This window comes from Delphinus delphis, chromosome 5 (genome assembly GCF_949987515.2).
Source record: "Delphinus delphis chromosome 5, mDelDel1.2, whole genome shotgun sequence".
Taxonomy (NCBI): domain Eukaryota; kingdom Metazoa; phylum Chordata; class Mammalia; order Artiodactyla; family Delphinidae; genus Delphinus; species Delphinus delphis.
Window position 1 is genome coordinate 54421446 of NC_082687.1, and position 11763 is coordinate 54433208.

An 11763-nucleotide genomic window follows, 5' to 3' on the forward strand; every position below is an offset into this window, starting at 1 on the left:
TCAATTATGGTTTTCTTAGGGTATAGGCCCAGTAGTGGGATTGCTTGGTCATATGGTAGTTCTATTTGTAGTTTTTTAAGGAACCTCCACTGTTCTCCATAGTGGCTGAACCAATTCACATTCCCACCGGCAGTGCAAGAGTGTTGCCTTTTCTCCACACCCTCTCCAGCATTTATTGTTTCTAGATTTTTTGATGATGGTCATTCTGACTGGTGTGAGATGATATCTCATTGTAGTTTTGATTTTCATTTCTCTAATGATTAATGATGTTGAGCATTCTTTCATGTGTTTGTTGGCAGTCTGTATATCTTCTTTGGAGAAATGTCAATTTAGGTCTTCTGTCCATTTTTGGATTCTTTGTTTGTTTTTTTGTTATTGAGCTGCGTGAGCTGCTTATAAATTTTGGAGATTAATCCTTTGTCAGTTGCTTCATTTGCAAATATTTTCTCCCATTCTGAGGGTTGTCTTTTGGTCTTGTTTATGGTTTCCATTGCTGTGCAAAAGCTTTGAAGTTTCATTAGGTCCCATTTGTTTATTTTTATTTCCATTTCTCTAGAAGGTGGGTCAAAAAGGATCTTGCTGTGATTTATGTCATAGAGTGTTCTGCCTATGTTTTCCTCTAAGAGTTTGATAGTTTCTGGCCTTACATTTAGGTCTTTAATCCATTTGTAGCTTATTTTTGTGTATGGTGTTAGGGAGTGATCTAATCTCATACTTTTACATGTACCTGTCCAGTTTTCCCAGCACCGCTTATTGAAGAGGCTGTCCTTTCTCCACTGTACATTCCTGCCTCCTTTATCAAAGATAAGGTGACCATATGTGCATGGGTTTATCTCTGGGCTTTCTATCCTGTTCCATTGATCTATATTTCTGTTTTTGTGCCAGTACCATACTGTCTTGATTACTGTCGCTTTGTAGTATAGTCTGAAGTCAGGGAGCCTGATTCCCCAGCTCCGTTTTTCGTTCTCAAGATTGCTTTGGCTATTCGGGGTCTTTTGTGTTTCCATACAAATTGTGAAATTTTTTGTTCTAGTTCTGTGAAAAATGCCAGTGGTAGTTTGATAGGGATTGCATTGAATCTGTAGATTTCTTTGGGTAGTAGAGTCATTTTCACAATGTTGATTCTTCCAATCCAAGAACGTGGTATATCTCTCCATCCATTTGTATCATCTTTAATTCCCTTCATCAGTGTCTTATAATTTTCTGCATACAGGTCTTTTGTCTCCTTAGGTAGGTTGATTCCTAGATACTTTATTCTTTTTGTTGCAATGGTAAATGGGAGTGTTTTCTTGATTTCACTTTCATATTTTTCATCATTAGTGTATAGGAATTCCAGAGATTTCTGTGCATTAATTTTGTATCCTGCTACTTTACCAAATTCATTGATTAGCTCTAGTAGTTTTCTGGTAACATCTTTAGGATTCTCTATGTATAGTATCATGTCATCTGCAAACAGTGACAGCTTTATCTCTTCTTTTCTGATTTGGATTTCTTTTATTTCCTTTTGTTCTCTGATTGCTGTGGCTAAAACTTCCAAAACAATGTTGAATAATAGTGGTGAGAGTGGGCAACCTTGTCTTGTTCCTGATCTTAGTGGAAATGCTTTCAGTTTTTCACCATTGAGGACAATGTTGGCTGTGGGTTTGTCATATATGACCTTTATTACGTTGAGGAAAGTTCCCTCTATGCCTACTTTCTGGAGGGTTTTTATCATAAATGGGTGTTGAATTTTGTCAAAAGCTTTCTCTGAATCTATTGAGATGATCATATGGTTTTTCTCCTTCAATTTGTTAATATGGTTATCACATTGATTGATTTGCATATATTGAAGAATCCTTCTATTCCTGGAATAAACCCCACTTGATCATGGTGTATGATCCTTTTAATGTGCTGTTGGATTCTGTTTGCTAGTATTTTGCTGAGGATTTTTACATCTATGTTCATCAGTGATATTGGCCTGTAGTTTTCTTTCTTTGTGACATCCTTGTCTGATTTTGGTATCAGGGTGATGGTGACCTTGTAGAATGAGTTTGGGAGTGTTCTTCCCTCTTTTATATTTTGGAAGAGTTTGAGAAGGATAGGTGTTAGCTCTTCTCTAAATGTTTGATAGAATTTGCCTGTGAAGCCATCTGGTCCTGGGCCTTGTTTGTTGGAAGATTTTTAATCACAGTTTCAATTTCAGTGTTTGTGATTGGTCTGTTCATATTTTCTATTTCTTCCTGATTCAGTCTTGGCAGGTTGTGCATTTCTAAGAATTTGTCCATTTACATTAGCTGATTTTGAATGTGTTTAGCATTAACCAGTTTTTTAGACATAAAATCATCCCTGAGTGAAGTGATTAAAATACAGGGGTTTTTTGTTGTTATTGTTGTTGTTTTGGTATGTACAAAATTGGGGAATAAACATAACAAGACACAACTAATTATTATTCTGTCCCCACATTATACAGAATGGACAATCTTGCCTTTTTAAAACTATCCAACTTAATGATACTCAGTAACCCTTGATCATCATTAATGCAAACTCATTCATGCATAGACTGTGTCAAAGTCCAGGTTTTCCCTGACTTCCACAAAACCCTGATTTTAAATAACCTGAGACCAGATTAATGCAGATTAATTGTGTGCCTTCCGTGATGTTCTTTTGACCTTTTCATATGAATGAATCACTTTAGCCTTTAGCCCTTCTGACTGCTTTTTATTAGAAGTCTGCAAATATCTAGTAATGAGGTGCTTGAAATTGAACAAAGAGTGTTCATGGCTCTTCTTGTTGGGGGCAATTAACAATCTCCCATCACTATCACCTTAATAACATTTAATATGAGTAGACCAAAGATTTATTTTTATGTGTTTTAGAGATGCCTATGTGACTGCTGGGCTTAATAAAAATGGTCAGTGATAATAAAGTATTTCTTCACTTGCTCGAAACAAATTTTATATCACAAAGCAATAACAAAACTAGTAAACAAAACAAAACAAACACTTCATCATCATCAGAGATATGTTTTTTAAAGTTTTTTTTATTATGTGTAAAATAGGCAAAATTATTTGTTAATAAATTTTTAAGGAATTTCACATGTTCTGATTCCTTCTACTGCCAATCACCTTAGTTCCTCCAAACTAATAATCTTCAAGATAAAATAGCCCTTTCAAAAAAAAGTTGTCATGTGAGTTAGCCCTGTATAACAAATATAAAGGTAAGGTTCCATCTTTATGTTTATCAATACACCTCCATCACTTGATTCTCTTTTAGGTATCATGTTCCTTTTTATCTGTATCAAAACTCATACTGAACAATGAGTTCTTGTTGCAAATGAGGATTTATTTTTACACCTATCTAGAAGTCTTTGTCCACAAATTAAACAAAAACAAACACAAGCGCTAGTATGTTCTTTTAATTTAAATTTTTTCCAGTTTTATTGAGATATAATTGACACACAGACTATATGAATTTAAGTTGTACAGCATAATGATCCGACTTACAAATATTGTGAAATGATTATCACAGTAAGTTTAGTTAACATTCATCATCTCATATAGATACAAAAAAGTTTTTTTTTTCCTTGTAATGAGAACTCTTAGGATCCACTCTCAACAAATTTCATATATACTAATAGCAGTGTTAATTATAGCTGTCATGTTGTATATTATCTATCCCTAGTACTTACTTATCTAATAACAGGAAGTTTGTACCTTTTGACCACCTTCATCCAGTTTCCCCTCCCTCCCAGTTCTTCTACCTCTGATAATCACAAATCTATCTCTTTTTCTATGAGTTTTTTTTTTAAGATCCCACATATTGTGGGATGATACAATGTTTGTCTTTGTCTGACATTTCACTTAACATAATGCCCTCAAGGTCCATCCATGTAGTCACAAATGGTAGGATTTCCTTGTTTTTTTAATGGCTGAATAACGTTGCATTGTATATATATACCATAACTTCTTTATCCATTCATTTATTGATGCACACTTAGGTTGTTTCCGTGTCTTGACTATTGTAAATAATGATGCTATGAACATGGGGGTGCAGATATCTCTTCATCATAGTGTTTTCATTTCCTTTATATATACACGCAGAAGTAGAATTGCTGGATCATATGGTAGTTCTATTTTTAATTTTTTGAGGAACATCCATATTGTTCTCCTTAGTGGTTTCACCAACTTACAATCCTACCAAGTGAACAAGGGTTCCCTTTTCCCCGCATCCTTGCCAGCATTTGTTATCACTTGTCTTTTTTATGATAGCCATTCTAACAGGCATGAAGTGATATCTCATTGTGGTTTTGATTTGTATTTCCCTAATTATTAGTGATGTTGAACACCTTATCATGTACCTATTGGTCATTTGTATGTCATCTTCAGAAAAAATGTCTGTTCAGGTCCTTTGCCAATTTTTTAATTGGACTATTTGTTCTTTCATTATTGAGTTGTATGAGTTCTATATTTTGGATATTAAGCCCTTATCAGATGTATGCTTTGAAAATATTTTTTCCTATTCCATGGCTTGTCTTTTCATTTTGTTAATCAGTTCTTTTGCTATGCAGAAGCTTTTTAGTTTGATGTATTCCCCTTGTTTATTTTTGACTTTGTTGCTTGTGCTTTAGGTGTCATATCCAAAAAATCATTGCCAAGACCCATGTCAAGTTTTTCCCTTTGAGACATATGCTTTTATTTTCACTGATTTTTATTGCTTATTTCTATTCATGTAAATCTTACCATGACATATGGTAATTAATGCATTTAAATAAAGTCTAATTTTATTTTGCTACTTTGCCATATTTAACTGCTGAGTCACTATGTGTTGCTTGGGTATGTTGTGCAAAGTACACTTTCCTTTGTGCATAATCAGTACTGTGCTGTTCATATTTTCTAATCTATTTATACTTAAAAACAAGTTAATTCTCATCTTTACTGATGTTGATTTAGGTTAGTAACATTTAGGCTTTTACTTCTTTCCAGAAAAGAGGATCAAAAATGTTTATTTTCTAGTCTATGAGGCTGGATAGCATCTTCTAAAACAATAACTTAAAAAAATGAATATCAGCTTTATTTAGGTAAAATTTATACCCAATAAATTTGCTCATAACAAGTGTAGAGTCTTGACAAATATAATACAACTATGTAAGTACTACTACAATCCAGATAAGAATATTTCTATTTCTCTGCAAAATTACATCCTTCTTTTTTACACTAAATCCCATACCTTTCCAACCCTGCCCCCTCCACACACATACGCCCATCACTATAGTTCTATAGTTCTTTGTTTTCTAGAATTTCATATTAATAGAATCATAGGGTATATAGTCTTATGTCTAGCTTTATTCTTTAACATTATCGCTTTTGAGGTTCATGCTATTGTTGCATTTATCAGTAGTTTTTTCTTTTCTTTATTGCTCAGAAATACTGTATCATGTGGATATACCATGAATTAGTTTATCCATTCCCTGATTGATGGGCAATTCCCTGACTGATTTGGGGTTTTTAGGTATTGTGGTATGATGGAATATATACGGTCTTTGTCCACAGTTTCTGGCACAGAGATTAAAAAATCCTGGAATTTTTATGTGATAAGAATGTCTTTGTTATGTTAATGAGGTGACTCATGTTGGGGGGGACCCAAGATAGCATCAGGGTGGGGACTGGTCACCAGAAAGGACTAGCATGTGATCAATGGGTTGGATGTTTTAGCTCCTAACCTTCAAGGATGGAAGGGGAGCCAGAGATTGAGTTCAGTCATGTGGCCAATATTTAATCAATCATGCCAACATAATGAAATTTTGATAAAACTCTGTCCATGAGGTTTGGTATAGCTTCCTATTTGGTGAACACATTGATGTGCTGGGATGGTGATGGTTCCTGACTCCACTGGCAGAAGGCATGGAAGCTCCCCATCCTGGACCCTCCCAGACCTTGCCATAAGTATCTCTTATGTTTAAATATTCCTAAATTGTATCCTTTATAATAAAACTGTACTCATAAGCAAAGCACTTTCCATGAATTCCATGAGCTGTTCTCATGAATTAGAATAATTAGAATAAGTGTGGGTAGCCCCCAAACTTGCAGCTAGTTTCTGAAGTGAGGGCAGTCTTGTGGAGCACTAAACCTTTAAAACCTCTGGAGTCTGATTCTAACTTTGGGTATCCACTTGGGGCAGAAATGAAATAAATATTATGAATAAAACTGCTATGAATATTCATATACACATCTTTTTGTGGACATAAGTTTTTACTTCTAGGAGTGGGATTACTGGGCTTTATGGTAACTTTATAAGAAACTTCCAAACTGTTTTCCAAGTGTGTGTACTATTTTGCATTCTCTCTAGCATTGTATGAGAATTCTAGTTACTCTACATCTTTGCCAACCTTTGATATTATTTGTCTTTTGAATTTTAGCTATTCACACAGGTGTCTAGTGGTACCTCATTGTAGTTTTAAATTCACATTTCCTTGATTAAACCAAATAAAATTTTAAAATCCACTCTGTAAATGATAGTTCCATGTGCTATTTAATTTTTAATCCACTGTATTCTTACAGACGTAGATATATATTTGTGTCGTAAATTTATGGAGAGTTGCTATAAAAAACATCTTTTCTTCACAGTTTGCATTGAAGATGTACTTTAAAGGGTATTTCCTTCTCTAAGTTATTTAAAAGCCTTGGAATTTCCCTCAGCTATTTTGATGTTAAGTCCTCTTAATATTTCTTATAGTCTGCTCATTTCCTTACCCTTTGGAATATATTACTTCATTCCTTAAAAAAATAGTTTTTTCTCCTTTCTCTGCCCCCTACTCTCCCCGCAATCCTTAAGACTTTAGGAGATGATGCTATATTTTTTGTTCTTTCCTTCTTTATTCCTACTTTCCAAGATGGGTTTTTGGTTCTGTCTTGTTGTGTTTGTTTGTTTTCACATTTCTCTTTAACATTTGTGAAGTGAAGGTAGTTACTTCTTGTTTTTGATTTTCTACAATTTAAAAAAAAGCATTTCTAAGCCAGTTTGGCCTAAATTAGTTGGTGAATCTGATTCACTACTCTTGGAATCCTAAAGAAAATGCAGGGTAATTTAAATTGACATAGATATCAGAAACATAAAGAAAGAGTACTAATACGCTGAGAATAGTTCTTTAAAATAGTGCTTAGTTTATCCCTTATTATGTTTATGGTATTTTTTTCACCTTTTTATGAACTGAAGTTAATATTAGATGGTATTTGAGAAATGATGGTAGATGGATGGTTCTGCAGTTTTGAAATTGTCCCCAAGTTATTCTGAGAGCCAGCCCCTTCCATGAGAATCAGAGCAGTAGCCTTTAGTAACTGGTGCAAGCAAACTGCTGTAGGAATGTGGATTGGGTGTGTGCTGGTGGGCAGAGAAATGGTAAAGAGTGACATCATCCTAGAGATTACAAATTTTAGACTGTGCATGGGGAAGGAGAATGGAGTTAATGATAAAAAGAAAATAAAAACTGATTTAGAGAAATAGTACTAGAAATATTTAGAAGAACCAGAAAGTACCTTAAAAGAAGGATAACATGATACTTCATAGAGAAAGTATGAGAAAGAACAGAATCTCTCTCGAATGTTTTTCTTTGTTATAATGGCAAAGGGAGATTCAAAACCAAGGCATTTATTGGGAAACATTCAGGGAAATATTGAGATAGAATTTGAGAGGTTGTGAAGTGTAGAGTTTTGATGTCAAGATAGGGATAAACTTGTGGCTCAGACAGAAGGGAAGGATTATAATTTCACAGAGATTAAATAAACATTTAATGAAAGATTTCTTAGGATGGAAGTAGAAGAAAGAGGCAACCAGAAGTAGAATTGGGTAGGCGTTATTTGTTAACTTCTAAGGAATTCAAGTTAGTAACTCAATGAATTCAAGATTTTATTAAATAAGTTACTTTCATTTAAACTTACTTTTACTAAATAAATTAATATCCTATAACTACTTGACTGTATGGATTATGATGCAGTTCAAATTTGGGGGGAGGAGTAAATTAGTAAGTAGTGAATCAGAAAGATCAAAATCCTTGAGGGAGAGCCTCTAGCAAACTGTTAAAATAAGCAGTAGGTAAAGTGCCAGGTGAAGCTTCTCTTTGATTCTAACTTTGGGTCTTCATTTTATCCCATCGATAGGCATCCAACAATGTAAGGGACATGAGGTACTAGAAAGAAGGCAGGGAAGGATTTTGAGAGAGTTCCAGTTGGATTTTGTCATTACCCTGTGGTATGAACTTGGGCAAGGTCATCAGTTTTCTCATCTGTAAAAAGGTTAAAAATAGTGATAAATTTATGATGTAGACTGGATATATGTACGTTATTGTGTGGCTGAGATTTATGTTAAAGTCCTTGGAAAAGAGTCTAGAACATTGTCTGACTTTTTTTGGATAATTTTCTTCAGATTTATTGTATATACTATGCAAATACACACACACATGTATATACATCTAAAAAACCTGGATATCATATTATAGATGATTTGTGCATGCATTTAAAGTTTTACAAAAGGCATATATGTTTATTTATAAATAATCTACAAATCTACAAAATTTACAAATACATTTGTTGAAAAAAGAAAAACTAAAGAAGAAAATAAAAATTACTGATATTTTTTCCACCTAGAGATAGCAATTATTAATATATATGTGTATGCGTCTCCCATCTGTCTTCTATATGTATAAATGCATGACAGTTTTGTTTTACAAACTGCATTCATATTATATATTCTATTTATTTATTTAAATTTATTTATTTATTTTTGGCTGCGTTTGGGTCTTTGTTGCTGCGCGTGGGCTTTTTCTAGTTGCAGCGAGCAGGGCCTACTCTTCGTTGTGGTGCGTGGGCTTCTCATTGCAGTGGCTTCTCTTGTTGCGGAGCATGGGCTCTAGACGCACAGGCTTCAGTAGTTGTGGCACGTAGGCTCAGTAGTTATGGCACACAGGCTTAGTTGGTCCATGGCATGTGGGAGCTTCCCAGACCAGGGCTCGAATCTGTGTTCCCTGCGTTGGCAGGCGGATTCTTAACCACTGTGCCACCAGGGGAGTCCCTATATATTCTATTTAGAATGTATACTGTTTTATTCACTTAACATTATAAAACGAGCATTTCGGATAGCTTCTGTTGATGTTTCACAATTGTGGAACCCCCTTGGGTCTGTAATGGGGCCAGGGAGTTGACACTTGTCTGAAGAGGTTGTGAGAAGTCTACTTTGATGCTAACTTAAACTACAAAAAATGCTGGGAAAATTGGTCAATTTTGGGCTTCCTGATAGGTCACTTTTTTTTAAACTCGGGAAAGTTTTTCAAACCAAACTGTGAACAGACGGATCTGACCTGTATCCCAGTGTTTGGCCTTGCTGTAATTTGTTTTTGACATTTCTAAAATTATTGCTGCCTATAACAGCAACTATTCCAGAAATATGAATAGGAATACCCATTAGGGAAGTGAGTTTCTATGGTCAATGTTTCCTGAATGTCGTAGCTGGGAAGAAAAAATTAAAGCAACCTCATTGATTTTTGCTTGCCCAAGCAAAAGAAGTGTATTGTGAAATTCATGCGTCCATTCAAATTGAGTGCCTGTCATGTGCAAGTTACTGTGAACCCCAGGGGATACAGAGCACAAGCCCTTTTCTTGAAAAACTCATCATCTACCATGTGTGATAAAATACTGACAGATAATTACAGTGGAAGGTGATACCTTACATTTCTGTTGTTCACCAGGAAATAACATCAAAAGGAAACCAGGATTTGTAAGTGGTTTTGACAATATTTTAAAAATATTTTTCTGGGCTTGAATAAAAAGAGAGTATTGAGAACTTAAAACATTAGCTTCATTAAAAAATTGACCAGATTCTATTATTTTATTATATACCCATTTTCTCTTTTATTTTAATTAATCCAGATATCTAAGTAGAAATTTCATTATAAAACAGAATCTTTCCATATGATGAGATTTTAGAGAGGTGGAAAGTGGCCGATGAACACTAATTAATGGTTAAGTTATTGTAATGACATGAAGACAAATTGTTTTGATACTTTAAAATAATTATAAAGCTGACATTGCTGTACTGAAAAGCTGAGCCTAAGTATTGCTCGGTCTTTTTGTTCTAATTAGATTTTATTTATTTCCAATATTTTTCAAAGGGACTGAGGAAAGATCACAAAAATGGTCTATTATGCAGCTACATCATTTGAACTTTTTTTTTTTTTTTTTTTTTTTTTTTTTTGCTGTACGCGGGCCTCTCACTGCTGTGGCCTCTCCCGTTGCGGAGCACAGGCTCCGGACGCGCAGGCTCAGCGGCCATGGCTCATGGGCCCAGCCGCCTCGCGGCACGTGGGATCTTCCCAGACCAGGGCACGAACCCGCGTCCCCTGCATCGGCAGGCGGTCTCTCAACCACTGCGCCACCAGGGAAGCCCCATTTGAACTTTTTAAAAACAAAATAATTCTTGATATGGCAGAAATCCATATGACGCCAGGCTTTCTTCAGTAAACTCATAAACAAATGGCAGCAGTAACATCTTTAAATCAATTTCTCAAATGCCTCTTATCTGTGGCTCCTACAAATACACGTTATATCACTGTGTAATAACGGGGGAAAGTATTTCCAGGATTCAGAACAGTCTCATCAAAATTCAATTTAGAGAAATACAAAACAGAAAGAAAAAGAAAGCCCTCAAACTTCAATCAATGAGGGATCAAACAACAACTTTTAGGAGAGACTATTTACTGATTTTATTAGGTCACATGTATCCTATAAACAAATATGACCAATACTCTGCATGCACTCTTTCTAGTCCTTGGTTTAGAATAGTAAATTGGCTTAGTGTCCGTTGTTGCCAAATACAGCATTAACTGAAAGTCCTTCACTGAGACCCTTATTTAAATGTACTGGGAATTTACATGCTTAAATAAAGCCTTGGATTGGAGAACAGTGAGATGTGTGAACGTCAAAATATTTAACAACCATATGGCATGGAGATCAACCAGTCAGAAAAGATGCTGCCTGTAACTAACAAATACGGTACTACTGGTGACTAACAGCTGGATGTCAGCTCTCACTGGTGTTTGTGAGATTTTGCCTGAGGGAATATTTACTCTGGAGAATTAGAAGAGATTAGATTAATGGGAGACAAATCAAACCTCCCTTTTGCACGCAGAGGAGCAGTATGTCAGAGGCCCTAGTGACTACATCTTTGCATACATACAAAGGAGCAGCTTCGAAGTAATTTTATTTATTTAGCAAACACTTATTAAATGTCTGCTGTGTTAACCTGGGAGTTCATCTATTAAACTTTTCCCATTATGTACTCAACTTTATTTAAAATAAATGATAGAGCTGGAATGAAATTTGAAAGGGTCATAAATGAATAAAGCCTTTTTTTTTCCAAATGAGGAAACTGAGGCCCAGACTGATTAAGTAACAAATGTTTTTTAGGTATTTCCCATGTACCAAACATTTTTCTAGGTGCTGAGGATATATAAAGCGTGAGCACTTTCCTTTCAGGGAGTGCACATTCAAGAGTAAAGAGAGAGAAAATAAACAACTAAGGCAACAAGATGCTTTCAGTAGTGATGAGAGCCAAGAAGATGAGGAAACAGTGGGATGTGACAGAGTGACTGTGATTGAGAATTGGCCACTTTAAAGTTGGTGTTTAAGAAACTCTATTTGACAAGGTGACATTCAACTGTAACCTGAATGTAAAGGAGAAGCCAGGCTTACAAAGATATGAGGCAGACTTTTTAAGCAGAGAAACAAGTGTAAAGAC

At 35.1% G+C, this 11763-nt stretch overlaps 1 non-coding gene across 1 annotated transcript; it reads right to left on the reverse strand.

The window, feature by feature from the left end:
- Positions 1 to 3256: 3256 nt before the first annotated feature.
- On the reverse strand, positions 3257 to 3382 carry LOC132426362 (small nucleolar RNA SNORA40). The gene has a single exon (XR_009519659.1). It is a non-coding gene; the product is annotated as a small nucleolar RNA SNORA40 (small nucleolar RNA).
- Positions 3383 to 11763: the final 8381 nt, after the last annotated feature.